The sequence below is a fragment of the Rattus norvegicus genome, chromosome X (assembly GCF_021556685.1).
Source record: "Rattus norvegicus strain SHRSP/BbbUtx chromosome X, alternate assembly SHRSP_T2T, whole genome shotgun sequence".
Classification (NCBI taxonomy): Eukaryota; Metazoa; Chordata; class Mammalia; order Rodentia; family Muridae; genus Rattus; species Rattus norvegicus.
The window spans coordinates 64,826,350-64,843,147 of NC_141554.1; the positions used below are offsets into that span (position 1 = coordinate 64,826,350).

At 35.2% G+C, this 16,798-nt stretch overlaps 1 protein-coding gene across 4 annotated transcripts in view; it reads right to left on the bottom strand.

Annotated features, from left to right (window-relative positions):
* Mageb18 (MAGE family member B18) overlaps window positions 1-16,798 on the bottom strand; it is a 756,240-nt gene that overhangs the window by 30,922 nt on the left and 708,520 nt on the right. For all 4 annotated transcript variants that reach the window (NM_001434087.1, XM_087599980.1, XM_087599982.1 and 1 more), the window contains one exon: window positions 10,653-10,716. The gene's annotated coding sequence lies outside the window, so the exon portion shown is untranslated. The remainder of the gene's footprint in view (window positions 1-10,652; window positions 10,717-16,798) is intronic.

The following is a 16,798-nucleotide window of genomic DNA, read 5'->3' on the forward strand; positions in this document are numbered from 1 at the left end:
AATGTTTCTTATGTTATGGGTATTATTACTACATGCCTGAAAAGTAAACTGATTTTGTTTCCTGGATCTTGTTAAAATGCAATATTGCTCATTCTTTAATTTATGGTAAACTCTTTGATTCAGTCAGTATTTCTTTTTTTTTTTTTTTTTTTTTTTTTTTTTTTTTTTTTTTTTTTATTAACTTGAGTATTTCTTATATACATTTCGAGTGTTATTCCCTTTCCCGGTTTCTGGGCAAACATCCCCCTTCCCCCTCCCCTTCCTTATGGGTGTTCCCCTCCCAACCCTCCCCCCATTGCCGCCCTCCCCCCATAGACTAGTTCACTGTGGGTTCAGTCTGTATTTCTACTATACCATAGTTTCTACAAGGGTAGATCTCAGCGGGCTTAATGATTCTCTTCACTCTAGTGTTGTGAAAGGGTATTACTTTGTACCTCTTAATTTGTCAACCATTATTTCCAGCTTTGGAGTACATCCAGAGAAACTTCCAAAAATAATTTTAATGTGGCACAGAAAAATTCACAGACAAAACATTTTATTTGTTCTGTATTACTCTCAGTTCAGTTTGAGGAATTCAAGGGAAGCCTTGACACATTATCAGAACCTGTATAAAGGTAAAAGCTTGCTGTATGTACATTAATATACTTCACTGCTAAAGATGGCAAATGTATCATAATTAATAGGCTATTTGTATGCCTTCACAAAATTGAATGTAGTTAATGCTTTTACAACCATGTTGAAAACATCATCACTTACCTTGGGCATAAGAATAACCTAACAACTGAACATAAGATAAAAATAGTATTTAATACTTTAAACCAAATGATTAAAACTGAAAACAACTAAATTATTATTATGATAATGAGAAGAACTATACTTCATACATGGACAAGGAGGGGAATAAATTCTGGAGGGTAAAAATAAGAAAATCATCATCATAACAAATAATAATAATTAAAAAAGAAAATATTTTAGAAAGTAATTATTTTGCTAAGTGCCAGGAGGAAGGCTTTATATCAGATAAATAATTGGAGTAATACATCCTGGCCTAGTCAATCCCTAATCCATTGCTTAGGCTTAGAGTATGAGCACAGGCCACTATGGCCATCATAAAATAATTTTAAATGTCCTAACCAACTCATTCTGCCATATTATCAATAGTAAAGTGAGCATTCATACTTTCATAAACTTTTGTTTGTTTTGGCATTTGCTGTGCTCTTCACAACCTGTTCTTGAATTAGAAAACACACCCAGAACTAATAGAGAGGATGACCTTACAGTAGATAGAGGATGTAGTCAATAGTAAAGCAACAGCTAATCCATAAGCATTTATACATAGAGAAACAAAGTTGAGCAGATGGTGATTCACATTTAAAATGCAGTGTTTATATGTTTTAGGAGCTTCTGGGAAGTGAGTTGAAAAGTAAGGGAGAAGATCCAGCTTTTACCTTCACAGGAGCAATTTGAGTAAGTCAGTGTTCTTTTTTTTTTTTCATGTTATAAACTGCTAGTTAAAATTGCTGCATAAACTGATGTGCTAGAAGTGTGTTGTTATAGCTAATGAAATGGAGCAGAATTCTTGAATTATGCCATTTGATATCAAGGGATTTGATGTCAGAAGATATGAAGCAAGTCAGTGGCCTAATCCAAAATATACACATAGAGCACGTTTGGAAATTTAGTTCTTGAATGTGACAATCATACAAACTGGAGGATAGCCAGAAAACCCTAATGGGATGCAGTTCCAACCTCTTCCACTTTTTATGTTGTACTCAGCAATTTAATCCTAAAATTAGCCCTTTATGTGTAGGTACTTTGCAAGAGTGGTTTTATTTTTTCATTCATCTGAATCCTCTGGGGAGCTTGTTAAAACACAAATACCAGAACAATTTCTGATTGGTGTGTATGTGTGTATATTTTATTGCAAATAACACAGTGCTGTGGCGTAAGTGAATAATAAAGTTTATTTTGGCTCATTTGAAGATCTAAAGTTACCGAGCTATGTGAAGTGATGACTTTCTTGTTGATAGACCCCCGGTTCACCTAGGACATTACCTTCCAAGAAACAGGGGCTATGAAGAATATTTTTTGGCTTACTCTCTCTCTATTTTTTTTAAAATAAAGCCACAGAATTCAACCATAGAAGTGCCACACTAATGAGTTTATATAAAGGCAGTAATCTTTCAAAGGTCTTTCCTATAAACATTATAACAGGTTAAGATTCAAATATGCCAATGCCTCAGAATAGCATTCACAATTCAACACTAAGAGAGCGCAGCAAGCAAACTAAAACCAAAACTGTGGATTGGGAGGAAGGCCTAAGAAATATTTCTAATAGAATTCCAGATCATGATGATTCTGACAATGCCCATCTAGGGAACAAACCTTTAGAACCTGTTTGGGAAAACAGCAAAGTCCCTATAAATACCTCTTAAATTTCAAAAATTTTGTGACTTATTAAAACATAAGCAGAACATGAAGAACCTCTGAATAAATGGGTACGCTATGCCCACTTGTCTGTTCCATTGAATTCACATTGAGAAGAAAGGATCTTTATTATCTCAGTATATGTTCATTTATAATTGTCATTGTTTGCTTAGGGAGAGAAACAGCAAAAACATAAAAGTACTAACTAAAAGAGCAAAGAAATCATGCCAGTAGGAAGTTAGGTACAGAAAGACAATGTCATAGTAAAAGACCAACTCTGCCAGCTCTATAGGTTCTCCTTAGTTGGAAACTTGAAAGCATATTACTGTATAAAATATGCTAGTTAGTACTTGATATTAAATTTACCTAATTTTGAAAATTAAGTGTTTAGAGTCCAACCAACTTGGAAGAAAACATTCTCAAGTTACCTCTATTTTTGGGGTTAGATTCTCTGTTTTTAAAAGGATGCTTACTTCTTTTTATATTAAACTCATTTAATATTTTGATATCTTCCAAAATTCACAACCATCATCTCTATAACTATAATATTCAGCTTTGACAGTATCTACTGATTATATATGAAGCAGAATCTATTAACAAGGGTTTCTAGGCTTTGAGAATAAATTCTCTTTAAAAAACACTCTTATGCAAATTAAAAACTCATGTGCTATACTTGAGACTATTGTTTGTGGCAATCTATATTGGTATATACTTCAAGTCTGTAGTGGCTAACAATGCATAAATATTAAAAATTAGATAAAATATTTAAATATGTCACAGGTTACAATTTTGTGTATCTTTTAAAATGGTACAGAAATGAAAAGGGAAACATAACAACAGAATCAGAGGAAATTAAAAAAATCACCAGATTATACTATAAAAGCCTATATTCAACAAAAATTGAAAATCTGGAGGAAATGGACAATTTCCTAGAGAGATACCAGGTACCGAAGTTAAATCCAGAACAGTAAACCATTTAAACAACCCCATAACTCCTAAAGAAATAGAAGCAGTCCTTAAAGGTCTCCCAACCAAAAAGAGCCCAGGTCCAGACGGGTTTAGTGCAGAATTCTATCAGACCTTCATAGAAGACCTCATACCAATACTATCCAAACTATTCCACAAAATTGAAACAGATGGAGCACTACCGAATTCTTTCTATGAAGCCACAATTACTCTTATACCTAAACCACACAAAGACCCAACAAAGAAAGAGAACTTCAGACCAATTTCCCTTATGAATATCGACGTAAAAATACTCAATAAAATTCTGCCAAACCGAATCCAAGAGCACATCAAAACAATCATCCACCATGATCAAGTAGGCTTCATCCTCAGGCATGCCAGGATGGTTTAATATACTGAAAACCAACAACGTGATCCATTATATAAACAAACTGAAAGAACAAAACCACATGATCATTTCATTAGATGCTGAGAAAGCATTTGACAAAATTCAACACCCCTTCATGATAAAAGTCCTGGAAAGAATAGGAATTCAAGGCCCATACCTAAACATAGTAAAAGTCATATACAGCAAACCAGTAGCTAACATTAAACTAAATGGAGAGAAACTTGAAGCAATGCCACTAAAATCAGGGACTAGATAAGGCTGCCCACTCTCTCCCTACTTATTCAATATAGTTATCGAAATTCTAGCCAGAGCAATCAGACAACAAAATGAGTTAAAAAGGGATACAAATTGGAAGGAAAGAAATCAAAATATCACTATTTGCAGATGATATGATAGTGTACTTAAGTGACCCAAACCAGAGAACTACTTAACCTGATAAACAACTTCAGCAAGTGTCATGGTATAAAATTAACTCAAACAAATCAGTAGCCATCCTCTACTTAAAGGATAAACAAGTTGAGAAAGAAATTAGGGAAATGACACCCTTCATAGTAGTCCCAAATAATATAAAATACCTCAGTGTCACTTTAACCAAGCAAGTGAAAGATCTATATGATAAGAACTTCAAGCCTCTGAAGGAAGAAATTGAAGAAGATCTCAGAAGATGGAAAGATCTCCCATGCTCATAGATTGGCAGGATTAATATAGTAAAAATGGCCATTTTACCAAAAGCAATTTACAGAATCAATGCAATCCTCATCAAAATTCCAATCCAATTCTTCATAGAGGTAGACAGAACAATTTGCAAACGTATCTGGAATAACAAAAAACCCAGGATAGCTAAAACTATCCTCAACAATAAAAGGACTTCAGGGGGAATCACTATCCCTAACTCAAGCAGTATTACAGAGCAATAGTGATAAAAACTGAATGGTATTGGTATAGAGACAGGCAGATAGACCAGTGGAATAGAATTGAAGACCCAGAAATGAACCCACACACCTATGGTCACTTGATTTTGACAAAGGAGCCAAAACTATCCAATGGAAAAAAGATAGCATTTTCAGCAAATGGTGCTGGTTCAACTGGAGGTCAACATGTAGAAGAATGCAGATCGATCCATTCTTATCACCCTGTACAAAGCTTAAGTCCAAGTGGATCAAGGACCTCCACATCAAACCAGATACACTCAAACTAATAGAAGAAAAAGTGGGGAAGAATCTGGAACACATGGGCACTGGAGAACATTTCCTGAACAAAACACCAATGGATTAAGCTCTAAGATCAAGAATCGACAAATGGGATCTCATAAAGCTACAGAGCTTCTGTAAGGCAAAGGACACTGTTGTTAGGACAAAACAGCAACCAAGAGATTGGGAAAAGATCTTTACCAATCCTACAACTGATAGAGGGTTTATATCCAAAATATACAAAGAACTTATGAAGTTAAACTGCAGGGAGACAAATAACCCTATTAAAAATGGGGTTCAGAGCTACGCAAAGAATTCACAGCTGAGGAATATCGAATGGCCTAGAAGCACCTAAAGAAATGTTCACCCTCTTTAGTCATGAGGGAAATGCAAATCAAAACAACCCTGAGATTCCAACTCACAGCAGTCAGAATGGCTAAGATCAAAAACTCTGGTGACAGCAGATGCTGGCAAGGATGTGTGGAAAGAGGAACATTCCTCCATTGTTGGTGGGATTGCAGACTGATACAACTATTCTGGAAATCAGTCTGGAGGTTCCTCAGAAAATTCGACATTGAACTGCCTGAGGATCCAGCTATACCTCTCTTGGGCATATACCCAAAAGATGCCCCAACATATAAAAAAGACACGTGCTCCACTATGTTCATAGCAGCCTTATTTATAATAGCCAGAAGCTGGAAAGAACCCACATGTCCTTCAACAGAGGAATGGATACAGAAAATGTGGTGCATCTAAACAATGGAGTACTACTCAGCTATCAAAAACAATGATTTTATGAAATTCATAGGCAAATGGATGGAACTGGAAAATATCATCCTGAGTGAGGTAACACAATCACAGAAAAACACACATAGTATGTACTCATTGATAAGTGGATATTAGCCCAAATGCTCGAATTACCCTAGATGCACAGAACACATTTAACTCAAGAAGGATGACCAAAATGCGGATGCTTCATTCCTTCTTTAAAAGGGGAAGAAGAATACCCTTCGGAGGGAATAGGGAGGCAAAGTTTAGAACAGAGGCAGAAGGAACACCCATTCAGAGCCTGCCCCACATGTGACCCATACATATAGAGCCACCAAACTAGATAAGATGGATGAAGCAAAGAAGTGCAGGCCGACAGGAACCGGATGTAGTTCTCTCCTGAGAGACACAGCCAGAATACAGCAAATACATAGGTGAATGCCAGCAGCAAACCACTGAACTGAGAATGGGACCCCCATAGAAGGAATCAGAGAAAGGATTGAAAGAGCTTAAAGGGGCTTGAGGCCCCATATGAACAACAGTGCCAACCAACCGGAGCTTCCAGGGACTAAGCCACTACCCAAAGACTACACATGGATCCGACCCTAGGCTCCAACCTCATAAGAAGCAATGAATAGCCTAGTAAGAGCACCAGTGGAAGGGGAAGCCCTTGGTCCTGCCATGTCTGGACTCCCAGCGAACCAGATTCTTTGGGGGAGGGCGGTAATGGGGGAGGATGGGGAGGGGAACACTCATTTAGAAGGGGAGCGGGAGGGGTTAGGGGGATGTTGGCCTGAAAACTAGGAAAGGGAATAGCATTTGAAATGCACATAAGAAATACCCAATTTAATAAAGACGAAAAAAGTATAATGGTACAAAAGTTTAATTTTTTACCTGCATATAGTTGGAGGTGGACAAAATGTGTAAATTGAGAATAGTAAGTATCTTAACATTTGTGGAAACTGACCATATTTTGGTATGCTTACTTTGGAATATATCTATAAAACTTTGAACAGGATACAGCATTAAGAAATCAGCAAGTAACTAGGCAAAATTTTTAAAAAGCCGAAAGGTACCTGCCTCATGAAAGCTTTGAAGCATACCTGAGAGAACTCCAAGGAAAGAATAATCACATAACTGTAAAATAAGTCCAACAAAGGGCCAAGTATTATATTACTTCCATAATAGAGCCTAAGGTACTCAGTATTGGCAGGAAAGGTACTAAAATACCCAGTAAATAGAAATGATTAATTTTTTTCTTAGGATTCTACTTCATGGCATTCCTGCTAAGAAACAAACCAACCAACAAACAAAAGGAAATGGAAAAGATAGGAGGAGTTACAAAAAGAAACCCTATTTCTTATACATCTGTATCAAGCCTAAAATAGAGATAGAAAAGAAGATTAAATTCAGTGTTAGATTAAGGTTCTATTTATATAGTTAATGAGAGAAAATTATTAGTAAATATTAAAGGAAATTATTATTCTTATTTCAAATATACGCGAAATCGAAAAGGTTTGTTTTTTTTTCTGTTTATGGACAATGAATCATACTCAATACCAATAAACTCCGGAGCAAACATTAACTATTTGTATCATAGACTTAACCTAATTTGATAAATTGATATGTGTCAAAACAAAGAAATTGATGGATATTAATTTGTGGTTAATGAGTATTGATTTCTACACTACATCAGCCTCCATCATTTTATTCCTTTTTTACAACACATTATATAACACCTGTGAGGAAACAATATTTAAATTATCTGTTTTTCCCTTACTAGATTGCATGCCTGCTAAGTATTTTGTACCAGACATGACAATATACAATATATTATTGTATTTTTCCCTGAGGTAGCTTAATGTACAACTTTAGTTAAAAGTGTAAGCCATCTAGTTACTCCACCTGTCATAACAAAGAGCTGAAAGGTCCCAGAGGATACAGACTATCCATACATGAAAATAGAAATAAGAAATACGATAAATAGTAGTAGTTGGAGATGCAGATACTCTTCAGCTTATAATGGTAGACTACACTTACACTAGCCTTACACTGTATCAGCCTATAGGAAGAGAAACTGACCATCATATGCAAGGGCATCCCTATCTCATTTCCTTAGAACTCTGGCCTGAAAGTAAGGAAGAAAACCCCACTCTACTTCATTATTTAGAATATATCAACTATTGAGCTGAATGGAAATTGGTAAGATCCAGTTGCCAGTGTTAACAGTAGGCAAGACATAAGACTTGAATATATTCATAATTGAACTTGAAAATGGAGGAGATGGTCACATCTTTTAGTAACTTTTAAATTTACATGATTCCAGTTTTAGGTTATTAATTATTTCCATTCTAAAATCACCAAATTACTTCATTAAATATTGAATACTTATTATTTTAATCCAGTACTATGCTGAGAACTTAAAAAATAATTTGTCTTCCGATGATATTAATTAACAATCATAATATTAAGTGCTTACTATTTTCAGGAAAATTTTAAATATTCTCATACCCTTTTAGAAATTACTTTCCAGTGGCTTCTTCTGTACTTCTGTTACACATAATCATATAGATTTAAGGAAATTAATGAAATTCATAATCATCTGGACCAGTATTCACATCCCAGTGCCTACATAATAAATTAGGTATCCTGTGCAAACCTGAGATCCCAGCTCCAAGGCTGTCAAAGAAAGACAAAATGTTTCCCACAGATTTCTGATTTACAACCTGAGAAAATGTGATTCCTAAGTTCAGGGAGATGCCTTGTTGCAAATAAAGAAGCAGAGAGTAATAGTGAGTAATTATTGCTCTCTTCTGACTTCCTTGTATAAGGAACACAGGTAAATATATGCATACACATGTACACAAGTAGATATATATAGGTACATAAATATTCATTTAAAATTTACATGTAACCTGAATCACTTGGGTACTAAAGTTTTAGGTAGAAAATTGACTACATACCAGGAAGGAGGATTTTAATTGAAACCATACAATGGAAGACAGAGAAGTAGGTAGTATGTGGCATCTTTTAAGGATTCAAATATAGATCTAAATGCAATTCTCAACTGAGGAATCTCAAATGACTGAGAAGCATTTAAGAAATGTTCAACATCCTTAGTCATCAGGGAAATGCAAATCAAATGACCTTGAGATTCTAACTCATGACAAGTGAGAATGGCTAAAATCAAAATCTCAGGTGACAGCAGATGCTAGCAAGGATATGGGGTAAGAGGAACACTCCTCCATTGTTGGTGGGATTGCAAGCTGGTACAAACCACTTTGGAAATCAGTCTGGAGGTTCCTCAGACAATTGGACATTGTACTACCTGAGGGCCTAGCTATACCACTCCTGGGCCTATACCCAAAAGATGCTCCAACATATAACAAGTACACATGCTCCACTATGTTCATAACAGCCTTATTTATAATAGCCAGAAGCTGGAAAGAACCCAGATGCCCTTCAATAGAGGAATGGATACAGAAAATGTGGTACATCTACACAATGGAATATTACTCAGCTATTAAAAACAATGACTTCATGAAATTCATAGACAAATGGATGGAAATTGAAAATATAATCCTGAGTAAGGTAACCCAGTCACAAAAGAATATATATATGGTATGTCCTCGCTAATAAGAGGATATTAGCCAAAAAATGCTCAGAATACCGTACATAATACAACTCATAGACTGTATGAAACCCAAGAAAAAAGAAAACCACACCTAAGTGTGGATGCTACAGTCCTACATAGAAGGAGGAAGAAAATAATCTTGGTGAGTAGAGGGAGAGAGGGATCTGGGAGGGAAGAGAGGATCAGGAGAGGAAAGGGGGCTATTTAGATATGGGAGGAGATGGGGAGAAGTACATAGAGTCAGGATTTTGAAAGGAGATATATAGCAGTTGATGGGGAGGGGAATGGTGGTAGTCACTAGAAAGTCCCAGATGCCAAGGACCCAAGTGTTTCCCAGGACTCAACAGGGAGGACATTAGCTGACATACCCAAAAAAGGGGAGATAGGACCTGTAGAAACCATATCCATAGGACAGGCATGGGCACGGATTGAGGGGTGGGGTCACTAATGCACCTCAATAATATTAATCAAGAATTCCTCCTGTCACAAGGAAATGCAGGAACAAAGAGTGGAGCAGAAATTGAAGGAAGACATCCAGAGACTGCCCCACCTAGGGATCCATCCTATCTGCAGACACCAAACCCAGGCAGTATTTCTGATGCCAAGAAGTGCTTGCTCACAGGAGCTTGGCATAGCTGACCCTGAGACACTTTTCCAGAACCTAATACGGATGTGATGGTTGGCTAACCATCACACTGAGGGCAGGGTCCTCACTGGAGAAGTTGGGGGCAGGGGAGGAATGAAAGAGCTGGAGGGTTTTACAACCCCATAGGAAGAACAACAATATCAAACAACCAGATACCCCAGAGCTCCCAGTGACTAAACCACTAACCAATGAGTACACTGGGGGAACCCATGACTCCAGCTGCATATGTAGCTGAGGTTTGTCTTATCAGGCTTCTCTGGGAGTAAAGTCCCTTGGTCCTGTGCAGGCTGGATGACCTAGTGTAGGGGAATGCTAGGACTCTGAGGCAGGAGTGGAATGGGCCGGTGGGGGAGCACCCTCTTAGAGGTAGGGGGAGGGGAGTTGTAGAGGGGAAACTGGGAAGGGGGATAAAATTTGAAATGTAAATAAAATAACCAATAGAGAAATGGACTATAGTTATGTGTGGATTAACAAAATAGCTTTGAGAAAAAACATGCAGAATAGTTTTATTTAGAGTTGCATGGAAACTGCAGCTATCACCACAAAAGGAGTTTTTGAGTACTTTTCAGAATTGTAGGGATAAAGGAAGGTAGTCATTGACAGAACTAAGTTGAGAGTTAGAGATAGGAATACCTCCTTCCTTTTCCTCTGTCTGTTTACTTTCTCTTGTCCGTTACTTCTTCTTTGAATCTGGATCCTAGGAAACAACAGAAAGGTCAAGGAATGGATTTTAATGAAGATAATAATAATAATAATAATAATAATAATAATAATAATAATAAACAATATCAATCATTTAAAAGTAGAACATAAATATGAAGGATTCTCATCACAAAACAATAGTAATAACATCTGTTAGAGTACATTGCCCATAAAACAGAATTTCAATAATTTTACAAAAACCTTGTTTAGCCTTGCTGAACCATGCTTGGTCATCCTAGAAAAGTATATTTGATCCTTCAGTTTGTCTCCAGTTAGGAAAATAACTTCAAGAAGAAGCTTTAGGAAAGGATTGTGTGCTACATGTACATGCTTCAACAATTTCCTCATTTCTAAATCCCTTGCCTGCTCCCTATAAAGGACCACAGCAATATTTTTCCCTGGCATAATTCTCAGCTTCCTACTGGAGAGAGGCTACACCCAGTTGTGTGCACTAACAAACACAGTAACCTTATTTGAAACCAGACTGTTTTATTTAATGCCCCCTTGACCTTTTAACTCAAAAATCTTACAACATCGTCATCAAACAGTGAAGAAATCCATGTCTGGTGACAAACTAGCAGGCTGTGTTAATTTGCATGATTGTGGTAATCATTCTAACATGAATTTGTATTGCAGAACATCACTTTTTATCTCTTAAATGATTGCCTGTCATATTTATCAGTTCATCTGCAAATCAAACTTGGAAGGAGCAAAAAAAAAGTACGATGAAAATCCATTAAAAAGAAAGAATAGCAAACAAAACACAAGTTTTTGAATATTGAACATAAATATATTTGAATGTTTTATGTCTTCCTCCATAATGTATACTCAGTGTGAAAATACTCATTACAATGCTGACAAATAATCCTCAAACTTCACCTGAACTCTTTTAATTGTTTTTTTAGTGAAATGTTTTAGTATCCCATTTAATTACATAACCCATTTAGAAATTGATATTCTTGCAAATAAAAACCAAAAATTAAAAATTTTGTAAAACTGGATTTATATTTGCATTCCCCCTAACAATTAGTATAATATATTATTAATCATATTTTCTGATTTTATAAAATAGAGGTATAAAACTAACAAAAATTGCTATATATATATTATTAATTTTGTCACTGTGGAGTCTAGAACACTATATTTTCTCAATGTGTGATTCTGAGTTTGATTAACTCTTTACCTAGATCTTAAGCTGTATCATAATATTAGCTTCTACATACTTGTTGGTATGGGCAATTTGACTTCTCTACTCCTGTTATGTGCCACCTTCTATGACCTGTCCCTCCTACATCATGTATACAATATATATATATATGAAATAATAGAAATGACAGCATGAATGATAACGTCATAGGAAAAAGATAGGTAAAACCATGGGTTCATTCAGCCAAATTTTCTTTTTGTAAATGCTGTACCAATTGATGATTAATTTAAAATCTCAATTAAAGCTAGGTCTTAGTATATATATATATATATATATATATATATATATATATATATATGTATGTATATATATGTATATATATATGATATATTACATTATTCAACTTAGGTTTAACAAAATCGTTTTTCAGAACTGTCTTCTTACCTACTCAGAATTCAAGGGAATAGGTAGGACAAACAGCATTCATATCATTATGGCTTTAAATGTTGTATACTCATCATAGATTTATTCATACTCTTAAATTTTATAACAAATTTAGTGATTATTTCTGTTTTAATTATGTTTCAAAAATCAAAGCTAAATTCTAAAGATACATTTTGGTCTATCTATAAAACTCATTCAGAAGCCTGGTAAAAACCAAAGCACATTTTCTTGTCAATTTGCAGCAACAATTATTATTTTATAATAGCCATATTTCTATTGTTTTTCCTTCTATTCATCATACTCATCATATACATTGAACTATCATTCAGAGCTTGAAAACTGTACTTTATAAAAGTAGTTAAAAAATCTTCAGCAATGTTATTACATCGATTGACAAGGAGATGTTTCTGTAATAGTATTAAACTAAACATAGCTTATAAATGCTCCTGGTTTTCAGTTTGCCTTGTCTTTTCATATGTTTTCTTTCAGTGAATTCTCGAGTTGAGGACTTGTTAATTTTACTGCTATCTATAATTTGTAGGTTTACTTGAAGAAATAAAGTACAAGAATTCAGGAAATACTAGTTTTGTGATAGAACAAGACTATTAAAATACCACAATACTTTCCTACCTATATTATGGTTTCTTTGATATAGAATCCTACAATGTCCAATCATGATGGTTTTGTGAGCCCCACACCACTTTATTCTGGTGACTTGCTTAGAATAATATAGTGATTGAAGTCTTAGCCAAAGCAAGAACCAAACATATACAAAAACATCTCTCTCATGAAATTTTCTTCCTTCCTGTTCATTTGCCTTTATCATGGGACCATGAATACCAGAAAAGTACAAAAGAACCATAGAACAAAATGATTCATACATTGAAGAAATTATGTGAATACCAGAAAGGATATAAGAAAGGAAGTGGTAGAATGGTGCTTATTATAAGATAACATACCATAAGCTACTCCTTAAAGGTTTTTGGAAACTTTATTTTTATTGGGTATTTTATTTATTTACATTTCACATGTTATTCCCTTTCCCAGTTTTCTCTCTGGAAACCCCCTATCTCATTCCCTCTCCCCCTGCTTCTATGCGGATGCTCCCCCTCTCACCCACCCACTCCCACCTCAACATGCTGGCATTATCCTACACTGGGGAAACAAGCCTTTCCAGAACCAATGGCCTCTCCTCCTATTGATGTCTGACAAGACCATTCTCTGCTAATTATACAACTGGAGCCATGGGTCCCTCCATGTGTACTCTTTGGTTGATGGTTTGGTCCCTGGGAGCTCTAGGGGTCTGGTTGGCTGATATTGCTGTCTTTCAGTTGCAAACCCCTTCAGTTCCTTCAGTCCTTTCTCTAACTACTCTAATGGGGACTCCATGCTCAGTCCCATGGAGGGCTGTGAGTATCCACCTCTATATTTGTCAGACTCTGGCAGAGCCTCTCATGAGGCAGCTGTATCAGGATCCTGTTAGGAAGCACTTCTTGGCTAAGAGTAGAAAAATCTAGCATGTTTAGAAATTCTCACATAATTGGATAAGGACCATGTTACCACAAAATTACTATTTGTGATGCTGGAAGTTTGGGTTCTTTATTTTTGTAGTAAGGTTTATTGAAGAGTTTTAGAGCAAGGTGTTGGTTGATGTTCCTTTAAAATGAATGTATTAAGTGAGCAAGTTGTCTAAATTAAACATATACATGCTTAGATTGCCAACTATCCTCAGTAATGGTAGGAGAAAACTATTCTAAGTTGATAGAGGAGCAAAACGGTATCAAGTACTAGAATTTCCTTTTGAAACATCTAAAGTGTCGTTTTATAGAGACAAGATGTGGTAAGTGAACTGACAGAAATGGACAGGGTCACATTATTCTACATCTCCAGTAAACGAGCTGAAATATGATTAAAGAGCTCACATATTATTTGGGAGAGAAGAACCCAAGGCAGTATATATGAGGAAAGGTAAAACAAAAGTAAGCAAAGAACTGAAACAAATTTTGTGCTAGTGGCTACCATTTCATGTGAGTGGTAATGTGATTCAAGTGATTGTGTGGCACATGAGATTTGTGTCCAACAAATTGTATTAAGAGCAAAGGACAATCTGAAAGCCTTAAGTTTTTGTGAAAACAAAACAAAACAAAAAACCTGAAAAACATGCATATATAAAATAGAAAATAAATAGAAACCTTTAAAATATATGCATAATGATGTGTATCAATAGAAAATGTCCTACACAGGCATGTGTGAAAGACCTGATCCCGTGCTGCGGTTGCAAGAATATTTAAGAGATGGAAACTATATCACTAGAGAAAGTAGGTCACTGGGAATATGCATTTAAAGGTTCTATCTTGCCTATCTCTCTGAACTAGATGGAGCCACTTTGCTGTGACATGCCTTTTTAGCAAGTTATTCTGTTTCACCACAACCAAGAAATAGTATAGCCACCTCATCAGTGACTTAAAGTGCTGAAACCAAAAGGTAACATAAATATTTCCTCCTCCTTCATAATTATTGTTCAATGGAATTTTTACAGCAGTAAAATACATACTAATAACTATAGTCATAAAATTATCAAGAAAATAGTAGAAGAATAAACATAAATGTTCAAAAGGAGTCCTTTGGTGAAACCAAGGGTATTATATGGGCTAAGTGTATAAAAATTTTTATATGCAGTATCTTATTTCTGAACTTCGTTAGTTGATCCTGGTTATGTTGAAATGGATTTTATATATCATTTTCTAGAATGGAATGTTTCATTAGATAAAATGTGATAATCATGGAAACTTAGAGGCATTCATGTAAAACTATATGAAATATAACAGGAGATAAATAGGACAGAAATAAAACTAGAGCAAACTAAGTAATGGCAAAAATGAAGCCGAAGGAGACAATAAGAAATCATGTAAAGTAGGAAAATGAGGATGGCAAAAATACCTCTAAACATATCCATGATTACTGTGAATATGTATAAGCTAATTTGTGTATTTAAAATATAGATTCTCAGATTGGTATTTCAAACAAGCAAACTCAGCTACATCTTATTTACAATGGTAACTCATAAGCTAAAATGATGGTAAAGATTGAAAATACAGAGACAATTACATATTAGACACATGAAAAAAGAAACAAGCAATAGCAGAAATATAAATATGAAATAAAACTACAGTCAGGGTCAGTTGAGGACAGAACTGATAAAAGCTGCAACCAAGTCCATAAATGGCTTACTTCTTTAAAAAAAAAAGAACTTTCATGATGACTTCTGCATCTGTATAATGCACAGTTGCAAAAGATATAAAGCACATGTGAGAAACTTTTTTAAAATTAATTAATTAATTAATTTTTTACACTCCAGATTTTATTTCTCTCCCAGTCTACTCTCCAACTGTTCCACATCCCATACATATACCCCACCCCCTGTCTCCACAAGGATGTTCCCCCACTCCACCCACCCTACCAGACCTCTAAACTCCCTGGGGCCTCCAGTCTCTTGAGGGTTAGGTGCATATTCTCTGACTGAACCCACACTGGAGAAACTCTTAAAAGTATAAAAAAAACAGGAAAAAAAATGAATGTCCCAAAGAAGTGCTACAGATGATAAAATGAAAGAAAGGAAACAAAGTAACTGACAGTTGTTTCTAAAGCAAAGTTCTTTCTATGATGATTAGAAGCAATCTATGTGATCTGGATAAAAACATGGCAATTAAAATAAATAATCTGACATTTTCCCTGATGAATACATATATGCATATACACATAAATACACCCCCACACACACATCATATGGATAGTCTACAGTAACATTAAGTTACACACAAAAGAAAATGATATAAATCCTTTCAGTGTTTTATCTGCCACGATAAATGCTAGAAAGCCTATATTTTGGAGGGAAAATATCTGACACTATTTACAAATGGATACAAATGCTAACATATTAGTACACACATAACTTTTTATTGCAAGAAATGACTCACATAAATTACCACAGCACAATCCCTAACAAATATACTTTCCCAATGACAATGTCTCAGTGTTATTGACTCAGTAATGAAATTTTGGTTGTCAAAGGCATTGTATGGCTGGCCTCTCTTATCCATTTTATTTTCAGCATCATCACTTATAAAAAAAATCCCAGAAACAAATAATTCTTAAACTTAAAACTGCATGCTGATTCTTGTAATATGGTAAAATTACGCACTGTTCCACTGCATCTAGGCAAGAATGTGAATCATCACACTGCCCAGCATATACACACCGTATAGTTTGCCAGACCAACTGCTGTTCTAGTAACTGTGTTTATTTTCCACTGTGCCTTGCATTGCTCTAATATACAAGAACTTTAGCATCTTATATCATCACAAGAAGAATGAAATCAATAAGAATGTAATATGATTTCAGGAAGATCATATTTGCATGGCTTTTATGACAGAATATTGGTAAAAACTGATGTGTTTATTATTATCAATTTCCTGTTGTTCCTAAT